This window comes from Macaca nemestrina, chromosome 16 (genome assembly GCF_043159975.1).
Source record: "Macaca nemestrina isolate mMacNem1 chromosome 16, mMacNem.hap1, whole genome shotgun sequence".
Classification (NCBI taxonomy): Eukaryota; Metazoa; Chordata; class Mammalia; order Primates; family Cercopithecidae; genus Macaca; species Macaca nemestrina.
In genome coordinates this window covers 7,191,032-7,206,795 of record NC_092140.1, presented here as the reverse complement: position 1 = coordinate 7,206,795, position 15,764 = coordinate 7,191,032, and the positions used below count along the sequence as shown (strand labels likewise).

Here is a 15,764-nt window from a genome sequence, read left to right as displayed (position 1 = left end):
TGAGTCTTGACAGGTTCTGTGTCAACAGAGATTCACAGTGGCAGTCAGAGAGTGGCCCCAAAGATGGCCACACCCAAACTCCTGGAACATGCATGTTGCCCACCGTGCATAGCGAGAGGGCCTTTGCAGATAGAATTAAGGGTATTGTATTAGTCAGGGCTCTCTAAAGGGACAGAACTAATAGGAAAGATGACTGTATGAAGGAGAGTTCATTAGGAAAATTGACTCACATGATCACAAGGTGAAGTCCTACAATCTGTAAGCTGCGGAGCCGGGAAGCCGGTCCAAGTCCCAAACCCTCAAAAGTAGGGAAGCTGACAGTGTAGCCTACAGTCTGTGGCCGAAGGCCTGAGAGCCCCTGGCAAACCACTGGTGTAAGTCCAAGAGTCCAAAAGCTGAAGAACTTGGAGTCTGATGTTCAATGCCAGGAAGCGTCCTGAACAGGAGAAAGATGGAGGCCAGAAGACTTAGCTAGTCTAGTCCTTCCACGCTCTTCTGCCGGCTTTATTCTACCCGCACTGATAGGTGATTAGACTGTGCCTCCCCAGATTGAGAGTGAGTCTGCCCCTCCCAGTCCACTGACCAAATGTTAATCTCCTTTGGCAACACCCTCACAGACACACCCGGGAATAATACTTTGCAACCTTCGATCCAATCAGGTTGATACTGGATATTAACCGTCACAGGTATGGTTCTTGAAATTGGAAAACCATCGTAGATTCTCAGGGTGAGCCCATCTAGATACATGAGTGTGTCCAAGGGCAGAACCTTTCCCTCCGTGGTCACAGAGAGACATGACAATGGGAGCAGGGCTGGGGAGTGATTTGTTGTTGCTGGCTTTGAAGGTAGAGGAAACGGATCATGAGCCAAGAATGCAGAGTGTTTCTAGAAGGTGGAAAAGGTGGGCAAATGGGTTGTTTGCCTGAACCTCTAGAAAGAAACAAGGCCCTGCTGACAGTGTTAACCCAGGGAGGCCCATGTCAAACTTCTGTCCTCCAAGAGTGTCATATAATAAATGTGTGTTGTTCAAAGTCCCTAAATTTATGGTAATTTGTGATGGCAGCGGTAGAAAACTGATACATTGAGGTATTGGTCTGCTTAGGCTGCCATCACAAAAGACCACAGACTGGGTGGCTTAAACAACAGAAATTTATTTTCTCACAGTTCTGGAGGCTGGAAGTCCAAGATCAAGATGCCAGCATGGTCTGGATCTGGTGAGGGCACTCTTCATGGTGGGCAGATGGCTGCCTTCTCACTGTGTTCCCAGGTGAGAAGCGGGTAGGAGAGGTATGCTGCCTCTCTTAGGAGGTAATTACGGTCAAATGAAGTCATAAGGGCCAGGCCACAATCATCTCTTAAAGGTCCTGTCTCCAAATACAGTCCCAAGAGGAGGTAGGGCTTCAACATATGAATTTTGAGGAAGCACAGTTCAGTCCATAGCAATCAATGTAAAATGTTTCAAAATTTGTTTTTTCTTCCCTTCAGTGCTGTGTGTATGTATGTATCTGTGTTTCAAGGGGTGGGAGACATGCACAGGAATAATTAGTACTTGTGATGATATAGATCTTTAAAATATTTTTAAATATTTTAACATATGATTTAAAATGTAAAAATGTTATAGTTTAGCTACAGCCACCCTGTATATTCTTTAAAAACACAATGAGTGGATGTTAAATACTCTCACCAAAAAATGATAACTGTGTGATATAATGTGTATGTTAAATAGATTTTACTATTCCTCAATGTGTGTATACTTCAAAATATCATGTACATGATAAATACATACAGTTTTATCTATCTTATAAAAATTAATTTAAAAATTCAAAAAATTATATTTTGCATTTTAAACTTTTTATATAAAAATAATTTTATTTACAAAAATTTATAAACATTGTGCAGAGAGTTTTCTATGCTCCTCACCCAGCTTCCTCTATGTTCACACCTTATATAACCATAGTACAAGTAGCAAACCGAGGAAGTGAATGAGGATATGAGGCTATTGGCTGAATTACAGACCACATTAGAATTTTGCCAAGTATTCAAATTGTCCGTTTTCTGTTCCAGGATCCATTTCAGGATCCCATATCAAGTTTAATTGTCCTGTCTCATTAATTTCATCCAAATTGTAGCCATCCCTCACTTTTTTTGCCTTTCATGTCCCTGACAATTTTGAGGAGTATGAGTCAGTTATTTTGTTGAATGTCTTCAACCTGGATTTATTGTTCCTTTTATTTTCCAGGGAGGAATCTCCCAGTGTTTGTGCCACGTTTTGATCTGACTTAAAGCCGTAAACACAGCTGAAGCCTGGGCCATCCACAGAAGACCCAGTGTTCTCTTTCTCCAGGTGGGCATTTTGTATCTCTTAAGAGTCCTAGACTGAGCTACATCAGTAGACCTCTGCATTTAAAGGGAGAAATTCTCATCCGAGGATCCCGATTCCTCTACTGTACTGCAATTTCACTACTCTCTCCAAATATCTCCAAGCAAATTTAAAACAGCTGCATGCCCGAGAGTGCGAGAAATTTCTTAAGTGATCGACCAAATCTGGGTCTGATTAGTGGGTGGATGCCTCATGGAGATGCTGATTTGCGAGTTGGGGTACAATAATAATGGCTAATAATGGCAAACAGTAATTGCTAGGTGCCAGGAATTGTGCTAAATGCTTTACATGAGTAGATAGGATATTGCAGATCTCAACAGTTAAATAATTTGCTTGTGATCATGTAGTTTGGAGAGTATTAGAGTCTGAAATGAAGACAACTTGAGGGTGAATAGACAGGAAGAGAAAGTACTCTACAAGACAGTTTATCTGATAAGGGTATGATGGAAGATGGCGTCAGGCAGAGGTAAATGGGATGAGGGACCAGAAGAAAATTACTGAATCAAAGACTCTTAAAGTTGAATGATTCCTTAGCAACTATCTAGATTAATTAACTTCTTCACAGTTGAGAGATTTCTGCATTATTTTTCTTCCATAAATAACCAATCTCTGCTTAATTTTTTACTGGACCACCCCATCTACTTCTGGGCTCCCATTACCATTCAAGTCTTTTGCCTTCTTTTGGACTAAAAACTACTTTTAAAAATTGTTATCCATTAGTCACAGTCAACCTCTCTTGAGTTAACAAGATAAATATAAGTGTCTCTTTCATTTGGCAATCCTTCAGGTATTTCAACATAACTATAACGTTCTCCTTAAGTCTTTTCATTTCTATTTGCAAGTTCTTCAGCTATTTTTCTTACAATATAATTAACAGTCCTTTTGCCAAGCAGGGTCTCTATTATTTAGTAAAAGGTAGGCAAATACTGGAAGACTATTCACATTTGAATTTGACATGAAAAGCGAATGAAAGCCGTTTTACAATTAAGGCATCTTAGATGTCAGGACAAGAAAAGTGTAGGACCAGCATTAAGTAGTCAGTTGAGTGTGGGAACATAATCCACAGAAGAGTCTAGTGTGTATAATAAAAGTCTGGAAAAACTCAGTATAATATCATTTCAATAATTATTCCTTTTAAGATTCCCCTTAGAAGAACACATAACTTAGATGTCCTGAGGACAGAATCTGGAGCACATCTGAACATTTATAAACTGGATTCTGCCTGGCACTTAAAATGTTTTCCTATTTAGGAGATTTAATTGTCAAATGAGGCTTTTATCTTTTGATCCTATCAACTGATATCCTGCAGAAAACGTTGGATGATGGATTTCTTTGGAACATATGATCATTCTGTAATTTTACCTTTCTTTCCTTTTCCTCTGTTTCTTTACTTGTAACTGAACCCTGAAATAGAACTTAATGTGTCAGCTGCGCTCTACATTTGTTCTTTTTGCACCGAAAACACTATTATTGCAGATGTTCAAACTATATAAACTATACGTTTTTTCTTAAAATTCAAAATAGTTGAAATAAAAATCTTTTGCAAATATATTTAAAACTCTTCAGTACTTACTATGTTATTTTTATATAGTATCTTTTAGTAGGAAAAACAGAAGCATGGCGAGGTAATGTCTCTTTCTTTTGCCTAATGCTAATTAAATAATCTGTAAACTTAACCATTAAATACTATTGAGATTTTGAATCAGCAGAAAATCAAACTGAGTCATTCATAATTTTTTCTGAATCTTGATATTTTTTGCAGTTATTCTGCAGAGTGTCTTGAAATGCTAGAAGCTGTAATTGCTTGTGGCTATTCTATTTCTCAAGGACCTTAGATAGAAATTTTAAAAAAATTACTTCTGTTCATAAGACAGTGAGTTATACCCATCTTTAGGGAGGTAACGTAGACGTTTTGAAACGTTTTTGAGATTTCAGGAGCCATTGTAAAAAGAAGAGAAGCAGTTAGATTCTTAAGTCTCCCTAAATGTGTTATTATTTAACAAAAATAGGAATTGATTGAATAGTTGTGAGTCTAATTACCAACAGTTTACTCCATTTATGTTTTAAAATGGGAAATGTATCTTGATTCATTAATGGAAATTGCTTCATTTTGTCCTCCACGAAACATGGAGATGTTAAAGTTTTATCAGAATACAGATGAAATTACTTAGTAAAATGAAATTACTAATTTTCACACAAATACAACGCTTACTATTTCATTACTATTACTAGTAATTTTCATCTTTCATCTTAGTAATTATATGGTCTGCACCATGCAATTCTTTCTTTCTGAAAGAATACTCATCAGAAGTTATATTAATCCTTTGAAAGGTTTATGAAAAATAAGAAATGAAAGATACCCAGGATTTTTTTTTTCTGGTGTATTTTTAGCAAGACCAGATATCATAGTATTTAAATGAAGAACTTTGCTTTACATCATTAGTCATTGATCAAAGAAACGACAAATTTTGGAGTGAAAATAGCAAATTCAGTTAAAATATTCTGCAAAAATACTTATAAAATTATTTTTAAAAGACAGTTGTTAAGGCATAGGACTGTTATTCTTGGATATCATTTTTTCTAGGTGTATCATATGAGTATTAATGATTCAATTTGAAACAAATCAGTAAGATTTCTCGTGTTGAAACTTTCTCCTTTGCTTTCCTACTGTGTCACCGTCGTACTGTTGTGTTTTACACAGTGAGAGCATAATTGTCTTCTACAGGGACCACGAAATTTCGGGCCAGCCCTGTCCCGAAGTCTTGTGTGCTTCATGTCGAGTGGTCTGCAGTGGACTGTGTGTGCTTGAAGTGATGCTCCAGAGAGCTTATTGTGGTGTGGCGGAAAGCGTGAGAACACTGAAAAATGAGAGAAATTGAGCATATGAAATGTGAAGCGTATTTGTTGACACCACACGCTCCCTTTGCTTGCACTAGATGGTGGTTTCTGTGCACAGTGCCTGAGGTGTGGTGCAGGCGGGGCCCATGCAGTCCGGCTCCTTTCCAGAAGGTTGCCGTTCATTACAGCTCGAGTGTGCTGGGTTCCTCAGATATTATCTATTTTAAATTAACGCTCCTTTTACAATATAGTAAAAGGAACTTAAAGTTTTCTGAAAAGAAACCAATGAATGAAGCCAATGGTAATAACGCAAACACAAGCAAGCTGCCAAGTAAGCCATTTTTCCATTACTGAGCTCTTCATCAGTCATATTATAAAAGAAAAAACAATACTAGTAATAATGATCATCTGTTCAAGACCAAGAAGTTGATCCTCCAAAACTCAAACAAGGAAGCAGTCTCTCCCAATCTCTCCTTTCCTCCCTCCCTTTTCTTTACCTCTCATCCCATATATAATATTATATAATGCATACATAATAAAAGATATTCACTATTATTAACAAAGATTCTTTATCTGATTGCATATTGTGCCTTAAGATATATTTGCTAATGGTGTGCATATTTAGAAGACTTATTTTAAAGAATAATATACATATTGGGGTAAAGGGTCAACCCTTTACTCATTGACAAGTGAGGTTATCAAAGAAGTCTGGACCCAGTTTTACTCTTCAAGTCTAAATATAAATTTTGGTTTATAAAGGATTTCATATGGTTCCCAAAAGCACATTGTAAAAATTCAACTTTCTGCCTTACTAGTTATTGAAGTCATCTTACAGATGGCCACAATAAGTCCCTTCTTATTTATTTTTGCCAATATAATTTGTAGGGTAGATATATGTAGTTTGTTTGATGCTGACAGGAAATCAGTTCTGTTTCCTGCTTGAGTGAAATTTGGGGCAATGGAGACAGTAGAAATATGCAAATATAAACCTGAGTTACACAATGGGCTTTGGTTCAGTAGATGAATATTATTTAATTTTCCAATGTCGTTGTAAGAAATTGAGAGATGAACTTGAACTTTTAAAATTTTGTGGACAGAAATGTCATCAATATTAAGGGAATAAGTTTCTTAAACTTAAGAAGGAAATCAATTCTAATGTGTAGTTAACCAGATTGTTCGTTGTTGGGTTTATCATTAACTTGATCTTTACCTCACTAACTTCCCTCTGTCTTATTATTTATTAGGCAGTGTTTATTTTCTCTATAATCAAGTGTAACTGTAGCATTGGGGAGAGCATTAGATTTTCTGTAGATTTGGGTGCTTCATGTGCAGCAGACCATGTGTTATTTTTGCCCGAGCAGCTCCTGTTCACCTTTGTTCTAGAAACAGAACTCTCCTTTAATTTTGGAAACCTCCCCTCCTATTAGGGATAGGGCTGTCAGTCGCAGCTCCCCAAACTTCCATCAATGTGATGGCCAGGAACTTGTTGTGTAGGCCACAGACTCAAACCTGAACTTCCGCCGAAGATCAAGAAGGAGAACCCCTCTATTTACTGAAGTCTCTGACTGTGATAACTGAGTGAATTGATATCTTCCAGCAGCCACTGTAGAACCACAAAAGGAGGGCTTGTCCGGGAATTAAACCAACACAAGGAAAGCCCAGACAAAGAGGGAAGGATGGGCTCATGATGTTTGAACCTCTGATCTGTCTATGCCTTGCGCCAGCCACACTGCAGGATGCCGTTGCTCCAGCAATTAAATGTTCTATTTTTGTTTAGGCTGGTTTGTGTCCGTGTGTGTCACTTGTTACTAAAATGTTCCTGAGTTAGACAACATTGTAGAGGGAAAATCATATGCACTTAACGATTTGACCTACAAAAATGGCAATTTCTTAGGATTCAAACCAATATGATAAAAAATGCAGGTGGTCAGATGACCCAAGACCTATTGCTTTGTGTTCTTGGCCTCTTTGAGCTTCAGTTTCCTCATATTGAAAGGAGAGAGATAACTATCTACCCACACATTGGTTCACACACAGCGGCTGGAAATGCAGAATCAGGTAAAGCATAGAAAAACCTTTGTAGAGTATCTGGCTCTATAAAATGTTACCTATTGTTACACATTGCAAGATCTGATTCCTTGAGACATATTAAAGTGTATAGGGTGACCTTACTGGTCATGCTTAGGAAAAATTCTGGAATTGGTAGTACATGTGAGGCTGTGAAGACATCAAAATTTGCCTGTGGATGTTCTAACGCCCTGTGTTTTGGAAGATAATCATCTTCCCATCTAGAATTCACAGGACTCATCTGGCATCCGGTGGAATTGGTAGGAGCTGATTAGTGCCTGGCTTCTAGTGGAGACAGTGAGAACTGATCAATGTCAGTTACGTTAGGATGGCATTGTGTATGTCAGAAACCCAAGGGAGGACAGAAACCCAAGCCTAAATAGACATTTAATTGCTGGAGCAACAGCATCCTGCAGTGTGGCTGGTGCAAGGCATAGACAGATCAGAGGTTCAAACATCATGAGCCCATCCTTCCCTCTTTGTCTGGGCTTTCCTTGTGTTGGTTTAATTCCTGGACAAGCCCTCCTTTTGTGATTCTACGGTGGCTGCTGGAAGATATCAATTCACTCAGTTATCACAGTCAGAGACTTCAGTAAATAGAGGGGTTCTCCTTCTTGATATCTTCCGCAGAAGTTCAGGTTTGAGTCTGTGGCCCACACAAGTTCCTGGCCATCACATTGATGGAGGTTTGGGGGAGATGCAATCGACAGCCCTATCAGTACCTAGTTTATGTTGCTTTTAGCCAGTACAGTTCATCCCACAACAATCTCATAAAATCGGTACTCTAATTTTATTACATGGATTAACAATTACTAAGTGGTTCTATCAAAATCCCAACCGAGTTACAGAGGCAAGATCCCAACCCAAGATTGTCCAAGTCTAAAACGGAGGCTCAGTTCCTCATTTTGTTACTGTTGCTTTGCAAAGTAAAGACCATCTAGCCCTTCTACTGCTGCAAATGAACTAAGAAATGAGGTAGGGTGCTTTGTGGCCTGTGACTGGTTGTAGTACTTCCAGTCATATGGAGAGATTCAATTTCAGGTTGGAAATCCTTATAAATCTATGGTAGTGTGTAAAGGAGTGTGGTACTTCTGAAAGTATAATCACCATCCTTTTAAAAGGCCATTTTGACACAATGTATATGTGTACATATGTACAAACTTGCTCACTAAAATGGACATACAGTAAATCTAGGCTTTGTAACTAGGACTACCTGATATATAACTCAACAATTAGCATGTAAGGTACTCTGAAAAATAAAAATGGTAAAATACATGGAAAACACTGCTTTAAAGAGAAGTAATGGGTCCCATTTGGGAGAAAGAAAAACAGACAGTAAATCAGTTGAATAAATACAGACTAAAATCTGGATAGAATTATCTCAAATGAGTTAATGGGTTAATTCAAAATAATATTTTAGGCTTCCAGCCACGGGTTCACAGATTCACTAAGTCTGTCCTCAGCATCAGTTTTCTGAATCTGTTCTATATTTATTTTGGTGGAAATTAGTGAAGAATTAAGACAGAACTAAATTACTTTCCATGATGTGTATACTGCACTCATTCCATAAAAAGAGTTTCCTCAAAGTTTAATTTATCAATTGGAGTGTAAGATTAAAATAAAGATACTCTCTGGACATATACAAATATACACATATGTACACAGATATACATTTATCTCTCATGAAGCTCTCCATAGTACTATAGGCATAGAACAAATTATGTCACCAAGGACAGAATTTATTTTATAAAATGATTTCTAAGATAAGTAGTTGCTGAAGAATATCCCACTGACGTTCTATGATATTTCAAACTCAGACTTAACAGACTTGGAATTTGCTTTTTATTGTATAAATCAATTTTAGCGGTATTTGTAAACAGTAGTAAGATGCCAAGATGTGAACATTAAAGACTTTTAAAAATATTCAGAAGTATATACAATATAATGTTTCAGATAAACATTATAGCCTTATGCTCAGCTTTGAAATGAAAAAAATTCTTTGCCCAAAGAAGAAATATTTTTTACATTTTTATAAGTTATCTGTTATTGATATTGCAACTCTATCCCAAGCACTGTATTTTCTTAGTATTAATTAGATAACCAGAGTGGTAAAATAGATTTGCAATCTATAGAGCGAAGATTTGTATTCAGAATAAATACAGAACTCTTAAAAATGAACAAGAAAAATTTAAATACCCAATAGGAAAAAATGGCAAATAGTATAAAAGAAGGAACAAAAAGCCAAGAACTGTTCAATCATACTAGCCTTTAGAGAGATGCAAAATAAAATAACAGCTTCACATTTATTCTGTTGGCAGATGAGGAAGTAGGAAAACAGGAATATGTATACATCCCTGGTAAAATTGCAGAGTTAGTACCACCTCTTTAAAGAGAAACTAAACAATATTGAATAAAGTTGATTCAGTAACTTCACTTCTAGGGGTGTTTATTAATCCATTTTCACACTGCTGATAAAGACACACCCAAGACTGGGCAATTTACAAAATAAAGAGGTGTAATTGGAATCACAGTTCCATGTGGCTGGGGAGGCCTCACAATCATGGCAGAAGGCAAGAAGGAGCAAGTCACATCTTAGGTGGATGGCAGCAGGCAAAGAGAAGTTGTGCAGGGAAACCCCCCCCTTATAATACCGTTAGATCACATGAGGCTTATTCACTATCATGTGAACAGCATGGGAAAGACCCGCCCCCATAATTCAATCATCTCCCACCTCCCACCGGGTCCTTCCCATGACACATGGGAATTATGGGAGTTAAAACATGAGATTTGGGTGGGGACATAGAGCCAAACCATATCAGTGTCTGTTCCAGAGAAACTTTTACACTAATGCACAAGAAGATTATGCAAAATGATGATCTTTGCAGCATCGTATATAGTAGTAAAAAGTAGAAGCAACTTAAACATAACTTTTTAGTGTAACGGCCCAAAAGTCCCGATTTAATCCCATAATACAATATAAAGTATGTGACATATGTAGAACTAGATCAGCATGGATCAAACTAAAAAATGTAATTGAGTGTAAAAGGCAAGCTTCAAAGCAACTAACCAGCATAAAACAGTAATGTAAATTTATAACACTGAAGCAATGGCATATAGACTTCAAGTATGTATTCTTATGCAGGTGAAGTACAAAAACAAGTCTGAGAATGTTACCCACCACTTTCAGATTATATGATGCCTCTTGGGAGACAGAAATAAATAATAGAAAGGAAGAAGGTCATTGCTTTAGTTTATGATGTTTTATTAATCTCTGAAAATAAAAGATCTGAAGCAAATACTGCAAAATGATAATATTTGTTTAACCTCTATAGTTGGGTGTTATATTTTGGTGTTACATTACCTTTTCTATAGGTTTGAAATATATTATAATAATATAACACAAAATGTAATTAATTAGGGCTGGGCACAGTGGCTCATGCCTGTAATCCCAGCACTTTGGGAGGCTGAGGCAGGCGGATCACCTGAGGTCAGGAGTTTGAGACCAGCCTGGCCAACATGGTGAAACCCCTTCTCTACTAAAAATATAAAAATTAGCTGGGCGTGGTGGTGCCTGCCTGTAATCCCAGCTACTTGGGAAGCTGACGCAGGAGAATCACTTGAACCTGGGAGATGGAGTTTGCAGTGAGCCAAGATCACGCCACTGCACTCCAGTCTGGGTGACAGAGTGAGACTCTGTCTCAAACAAAAACAACAACAAACAAAAATATGTAATGAATTGGATGTGACTTCAAGTTGAATGTGTTAAAATGTATTGTTTCACCTCTTTTCTTTAGCTTTCCCAGTCTATCCTTCCAAGGTAAGTCCTGAGCAAACCTCGTTTTGATATGCTTATAGAGGTGAAAGCTTTATTGCAATTAAGTAAGTGCATCACAGAGTGTTCCGGACATTGAGACTCGATTAGGCAACTCCTGATCTATCCGTAAATGTCAGTGCAGTGGGAGTTCTAAAGAATAAGCTAGGTGCGGCCGGGCGCGGTGGCTCAAGCCTGTAATCCCAGCACTTTGGGAGGCCGAGACGGGCGGATCACGAGGTCAGGAGATCGAGACCATCCTGGCTAACACAATGAAATCCCGTCTCCACTAAAAATACAAAAAAAAATTAGCCGGGCGTGGTGGCGGCGCCTGTAGTCCCAGCTACTCGGGAGGCTGAGGCAGGAGAATGGCGGGAACCCGGGGGGCGGAGCTTGCAGTGAGCCCAGATCGCACCACTGCACTCCAACCTGGGCCACAGAGCGAGACTCCGCCTCAAAAAAAAAAAAAAAAAAAAAAAAAAAAAAAAAAAAAAAAAAAAAAAAGAATAAGCTAGGTGCTATCCATGTTGGCAGATCTTAGGGAGGAGACATCTGTCCGAGGACCCAGGAACTAGTTTTGGAGGTAACAGAGAGGGAAGAGTGTGAGGACATGGGAGGCGGAGGTGCTTAACCTCATGATTCTGCATGATGTATGTGGCCAGGGAAGTTGAGGCAGGCACAGACCCCTTCACCACAGGCTGGTCAGGCGGTGAGCCGCTTCATGTGTAGAGTCTGGTACAAACAAGCAGCAAACAGCACTTCACCAGCATGAGGTCCAGCGAGGATAAAGGCGGATGGACTGGGAGCATGGCTTCATGACCAGGAACTGCTTCGGGGAAGCCATTTCCCAGCTAGAAAGGTGGGAGGTGATCGTGGGAAGTAACAGAGCTGATGGCGTGAGGTGTGGTTTTGAGCAAACTCTGTCTGCTGCGCTCTACCTCACCATCACCTTTTCATCTGTCAGCACGTACAGCAGTGGGCTGGGAGGTTGTGGTTCTAGCACTTCTACAGGTAAAGGCTCACGGGGGAATTTATATTTGGCTCTGGGCTCTGGTGAAGATGAGGCAGGGTGGTTGGGCTGATAGCCTGAGCAACCCCAATGACTAGCTGTGTGGAGGAAATACCTGTAAATTGATGCGCATGATTCCAGAAGTGTATGGGATTTTCAGACACTGATGATCTGTTTGCTCTGATTTCACAAAGTCAGAAGCTGGTACCTCATAACAAAAAGGGAGGTGGAAGCCAGTAGGTTCTGTTCACAAATTACATTTGATTGACCTACGCAAAAAAATGCCTGAATTTTAGTCTCATGTGTTTATGAAACAATGGAGAGAACTAAATTTGGAAAATGTCACCCTCCCAGCCCCAACCCCAAAATTTTGTGTATCTTTTCTTTCCAGCTTTTTTTAAATTGGCAAAACCTTTCATTTGCTATATATCCAGTTATGTATTTAGTTGTTTGCAGAGCTGAGTAAAGCATTCATGATATCACTTCTTTTTAAAGTGAAGCATAGTGTTCTTTTTAAGCTGCATATCAAAAGGTAAACAAGTAGAGAAACTGCTCCTTTGAAGATTCTGCATAAGTCTGTTGCTAGTTAAATTTTCCTTGCAGAAATCAAACAGGGTTTCTTGTTGCATGTTTACCGAGCCCCCTTTTCTCCATAAAATATAAAATGCAGGGCTGCAATTTTCCCATTTGTTAATTTTTCCCATTGGGCCCATTCCTTCCTTTTAAAATATCTTCTTTTTTTCTAATCTACCTCGTTTAGCAGTGAATATGGAGGATTACAAACATTCTTGTTAGATATAAAACATTCCAGGAAATTTAATTTCTTTAGTCATGGATTTTAGCTGTAATGATCCTGCACATTTGTAAAACATCCCTGCGATGAGAAATGTGAACCCCTTATTCATTATCTGGAGACAAGCATTATTATTATCATAATTTTGCATCCTGTGTAACTGAGTCACAGGAAATGAACCAGAAATAAATCATACCTACAGTGTAATTTGCAAAAGAATGTAGGAAAAAAGTAGGATGATTGCATCATGCCTTGGACACTTGCACCCTAGAGTACAGTGCAGCTGCTTTACCCTTCAGAGAAGACAGGCTTTCAGTGGTTTGGATCTGGGTGGGAGGAGGTGGGGGGCAGTGAAGGCATGTTTAGGGTTGCTGCTGATGTTGGACAACATTACAAGGCATTCCCTTATGCTTCCATGACACGCCTATACCCTCAGTATGGCCTGTCCATGCAGCCCCAAGCCCCATTTCCCTAGGCCTGGAGCCTTGCTGGGTGCTGCGCCCAGGCACTGCTGCTTCTTTGGGGTTGCCTCAGAAGTCCATGTGAACCAGTATGGTCTTGAACCTAGGTTGAATTCCTCATGGCCCTGTGGACCTGGCAAGTCTCTGGTTCTATCAACATGTTCAGAATCCTTCGTGGTCCAAGCCCTTAGCCCCAGGAATTTTCTCTCATCAAAGTGCTTCCAGGGCCTGGCACAGAGGCTCATGCCTGTAATCCCAGCACTTTGGGAGGCCAAGGCAGGCAGATAGCTTCAGCCCAGGAGTTCAAGGGCTGGGAAACATGGCAAAACCCCATCTCTACTAATAAGACAAAAATTAGCTGAGTGTGGCGGTGTGTGCTTATAGTCCTAGCTACTCGGGAGGCTGAGGTGGGAGGATGGCTTGAGCTGGGGAGGTCGAGGCTGCAGTGAGCCATGATCACAACACTGCATCCCACCCTGAGTGACAGAGCAAGACCCTGTCTCAAAAAAAATAAAAAAAGACAAGAAAAAAACCCTGCTACCAAAAACAGAGCTGATGTTTTTGAGGAAAAAACAAAACAAAACAAAACTGAAAAGCCATGAAGGGAGGGATCCTCGTGTGTGTCTTCTGGGATGGGTAAGTCAGTCTCCCCAGCGACTCCCTCCCGCTCAGAACATAAAGCAGGATTCCCTGCCACAGTTTACTCCACCTGACTGGTTTAGGAACACCTGGGTCCACTAGGGAAAGTAGGAGAACTGATAGAAGTGGCAAAACAGAGACGGTCCCTTGACTCTCGCACTCGAGACTTGGACAGGTGGCGTCCATGTTCACTGTGAGTGGGGCTTTGAGTTCTGGAAGTGTACTGTTAGCGCCACTGGTGTTTATTTCTTCTTTCAGTGTAGAAATGAATGAATGAGTTCTGCTCTAGCAAAAAGTGCCTGTGATCTGAAATAATTAGTATCACAACCAGAGAGGATGCTATGTGACTGGTAAATCATACAATTGAGGAATCACATTTAAAAATTAGAGTTATCAGGAACACCTAAAAAGCTGGCTATTGAAGTAAGCCCCTGGAGCTTTGTTGATACTTATCAGGAGGCAGAATGTAACCTCCTTGGCTGATTCTCCAAGGGATGCTGCCACAATTCAGTAGTAGATTCACATACCATGAGTTTATAGGGAGTGTGTTGAATTTTGGGGGACTTTTTCGCTTGATATTTATACAATTAGCCATGGCTTTGGCTGGGGCGGTTCAGACAAAAAAGGCCAGTAGGAAGTAACCAGAAACAGGAGAACCTACAGATATGTTGCCTTTTTTGGTGTATGTGGGACATAGTACGAGAAACTCTCATGGGAACTTTGAGAAAGGAAACATACCATGTCTGTCACTAACGGGGAAAAAAAATGTCACTGGGCCAGTAAGCATTGAGCAGAACAATAAGAACTTCCTGGTGCCAAGAGTCAGGACAAATGTGTGAAAGGGAATGAAGGGACATTACCATACTGAGCCTTTCAAAGGAAAATGCTAAGTAAACCGAGAGATGCTTGTCAATATTTGGATAAGGAGACATGTCTCAGTCTGATTTTTAAGGCATGCTACAAAAAAAAAAATCTTGAGAAACTTTGTACTGTATTCACACTATCAACAACAATAATACACTTGGAGTTTGGGGTGGCCATTCTCATGGTAATGAAATGTGTTTCAACAGTGATCTCCTATTGTGAGCCTTGGGGCTGCATGTCTCCAGGCTCTAGGGAGGCACGGATGGAGGGACGCCGCCCCCACATTGTGGCCACAGCATGCCTTTGTGAGCCTCAGCTGTGAGCTTCTCAAGTCCTCAATGGGCAGGCAGGGCACACTGAATTAGGACCCATTGCTGCTTCATTTATCCACGACACAATTTATAAACAGCAAGTATATTACTTGTTTCACGTTTTATTTGTTAGGTCATTTCTAGCAAAAGCTGAGCACATGCACCCACATATAGGGCAGCTGTGCCTCCAGTCAACCCAGTAGGAAGAAAATTGCAAACATTATTGAAATAAAATTGGATGGATGGCTGCTTTCAAGGAGCACAGCCTCCCACCTGCTTTCCTGAACCAACCATGGCGGGGAAGTTGGATGCGCTCTTACCAGTTTTGCTGGTGCTTCCCTATTCTCCATTTCGACCATGCTTTTAAAAAAGGCATTTGGATCTGGAAGGAAAAATGCAATAATCCAAATCTTTGGCCTCAGGTTTTGAGAGGTGTCTGTTATACTAAGAATCTAAAAAGGAAAGCAGAGAAATTCAATGGAAAGAAACAAAAAACCAGCTTTCTCCTTTCTCTTTAGCAATAACAAAGGAAGGAGAGAGAGCAAGAGTGAGAGAAGAAAATAAGACTCTTCTATTTTAACACTTTAGTGT

General features: G+C 39.7%; 1 long non-coding RNA gene across 1 annotated transcript in view; it reads left to right on the top strand.

The window, feature by feature from the left end:
* Positions 1–1,123: 1,123 nt before the first annotated feature.
* Positions 1,124–15,764, top strand: part of LOC105485328 (uncharacterized) — a 174,888-nt gene continuing 160,247 nt past the window's right edge. The window contains exons 1-2 of the long non-coding RNA XR_011614597.1: positions 1,124–1,267; positions 2,240–2,344. This is a non-coding gene — a long non-coding RNA (uncharacterized lncRNA). The remainder of the gene's footprint in view (positions 1,268–2,239; positions 2,345–15,764) is intronic.